Consider the following 2,624-nt stretch of genomic DNA (forward strand, 5'->3'; position numbering starts at 1 on the left):
CTTCAGAGGGACCGCCCTACTCACCCAGAAGGAAGCAGAGCCGCGGCGCCCGGCCTCCCGCCGCAGCCGGGAACCGGAGGTGTCAGGAAACGTCACTCTCCTCCACCCCCTGGTTGCGTTTGGTTGAGCCGGGCGCCGCGAGGCCTGCCGGGACTTGTAGTTCTGGGTTCCCTAAGCCGCAGGGACCCCGGACAAAGAACCACCGAGGTCCCGCTGGACCGCTGAACTAGAGGAGGCAAAGGGGTCACCGACACTGTACCTGTCAGATGGCCTTGTTTCTTTGCCTGGGCCGCGGACATGGAATCTCCCTGAAAACTTGTGTTTCAAGAGGCTTTCCAAATAGGAAAGTGTTCAGTGGAGGATGGAGTTGTGGGCTGTGTGTTTTTAATAAGGAATTAGAGCCAGTAGTTAAGGAAGAAATGTACTGGCAGTTGCTAAGTAGAACGGATATGCTCATTAATCTTAATTATCTTTGGCCCCCATTTATTCGTTCTGACAGCTATCGAATGTTTGTTCATAAGATGTATTTTGTTTTTTTGTGTGTGTTTTGTAAATATATTTTTATTGATTTCAAAGAGGAAGGGAGAGGGAGAGAGAGATAGAAACATCAATGATGCCCTAGCCAGTTTGGTTCAGTGGATAGAGCCTTGGCCTGTGGACTGAAAGGTCCCAGGTTCTATTCCAGTCAAGGGCATATGCCTGGGTTGCAGGCTCAATCCTTAGTGGGGGCCTGCAGGAGGCTGCCGATCAATGATTCTCTCTCATCATTGATGTTTCTAGCTCTCCCTCCCTCTCCCTTCCTCTCTGAAATCAATAAAAAATATATATAAAAAGAAAAAAAAGCAACAGACGCATATAAAAAAATAAAAACATCAATGATGAGAGAGAATTGATTGGCTGCCTCCTGCACGCCTCCTATTGGGCACTGAGCCCACAGCCTGGCATATGCCCTTAACAGAATCGAAGCTGGGACCCCTCAGTCCATAGGCTGACACTCTATCCACTGAGCCAAACCAGCTAGGGCCATAAGATGTATTTTGGAGACATCAGACTTTCATGCATTCTACAAACACCTCTTGAGCTACTTCCTGTGGGAAGAGATGGGAGTGGGACTCACCTATCGATTCAATGCAATTCCAATTAAATTTCCAACAAGACTTTTTCTGGACCTTTACAAGCTAATATGCAAAAACAAAGGGCAAAGCATAGGCAAAATACTTTTGAGGAAAAGTAATATGTTTCAAGGACTTGCCCTTCCATCTATAGCCATCTATAATAATAAAAGCGTAATATGCTGATTAAACCAGACATCCTTCCAGACGACCTTCCAGATGAAGCCGGAGCTGCAAGGGAAGCTCAGATCCCAGTGCCTGCTGGCAGCTGGAAGGGAAGCCCGGGTCCCAGGTGCCAGAGGGAAGCCAGTGCTGGCAGCTAGGGAAGAAAGGCCTAGTCTTGAGTGAATTTTGTGCATTGCACCTCTAGTTTATTATAAAACTATAAAAATAACACAGGTGGTATTAGAATAGGAATAGACAGAGGGGGGGAATGAAACAGCCTAGAAGAGCCCAGAAACAGGTCCACCCATGTATGGAATCTTGATATGAAAGAGCTAGCATTATAGAGCAATGGAGGAAGATAACCTATTCAGTTTCTGAACCAGAACAACTAAGTATGTGTGAGGTCCCTAACTCATCCACACACAAAACCTAATTCCAGATAGATTAACGATTTTAAAGGGAAAAAGCAAGATCAGAATTTGGGGGGGGAGGGGGGGGGGTAAGGAAAACATCCTATAATCTCAGGGTAGTCTTTATTAGATAACATAAGACCAAACGGTATAAAAAACTTTAATAAATTTGGACTGCATTAAATTCAGGTTATATAGAAAAGTCCTGGCCCTGGCAGTGTCATTTGGTTGGGGTGGGGTAGGAGGAGAGAGACAATAGAGAAGCAAAGAAATAATAGGATAGTTGTATGATGTAATAAACCCTGTGAATAAAAGAAGCTGGGGAATGTGGTAAAGAGTAGTCAGGCAGCCTGGCTGGCTTGGCTCAGTGGTTGAGCATCTACCTATGAACCAGAAGGCCACGGTTCAATTCCCAGTCAGGGCACATGCCTGGGTTGTTGGCTCAATCCCCACTGTGGGGTGTGCAGGAGGCAGCTGATCAATGATTCTCTCTCATCATTGATGTTTCTCTCTCTCTCTCTCTCTCTTTCTCTCTCTCTCTCTCTCTCTCTCTCTCTCTTCCTCTCTGCAATAAACCTATATATATAAAAGCCTAATATGCAAAGTGTCCCCTCGGGAGTTCAACCGACTGGGAGTTCGATAGCTCTCTATGACGTGCGCTGACCACCAGGAGGTAGTGCGGAACAAAGGAAGGCCCCAGCTGACAGCTGGCAGCCAAGAAAGGGAGGCCCCAGCCTGCAACTGACAGCCACTAGGGACCCTACCCATGCACAAATTTCAAGAATGTCCCAGCAGGACAAAGGCAATCAACCCCAGACTTCAGGCCTGAAGGTCAGGGTTCTGCTACCCCAAAGGGCCATTTTCAGCTTTATTGAGCTATTATTGACATACCCTTAAGTTTTTTTTTTTTTTTTTTTTTAAATTAAATCTTTATTGT

General features: G+C 46.1%; 1 protein-coding gene and 1 pseudogene across 1 annotated transcript in view; both read right to left on the reverse strand.

Moving 5' to 3' along the window:
* Nucleotides 1-127, reverse strand: part of ADCK1 (aarF domain containing kinase 1) — a 124,757-nt gene extending 124,630 nt beyond the window's left edge. The window contains exon 1 of the mRNA XM_005860149.2: nt 25-127. The gene's annotated coding sequence lies outside the window, so the exon portion shown is untranslated. The remainder of the gene's footprint in view (nt 1-24) is intronic.
* The window catches only part of LOC102260464, a 24,724-nt pseudogene that overhangs the window by 9,334 nt on the left and 12,766 nt on the right, over nt 1-2,624 (reverse strand).

Source organism: Myotis brandtii, unplaced genomic scaffold (assembly GCF_000412655.1).
Source record: "Myotis brandtii unplaced genomic scaffold, ASM41265v1 scaffold132, whole genome shotgun sequence".
NCBI classification, from domain to species: domain Eukaryota; kingdom Metazoa; phylum Chordata; class Mammalia; order Chiroptera; family Vespertilionidae; genus Myotis; species Myotis brandtii.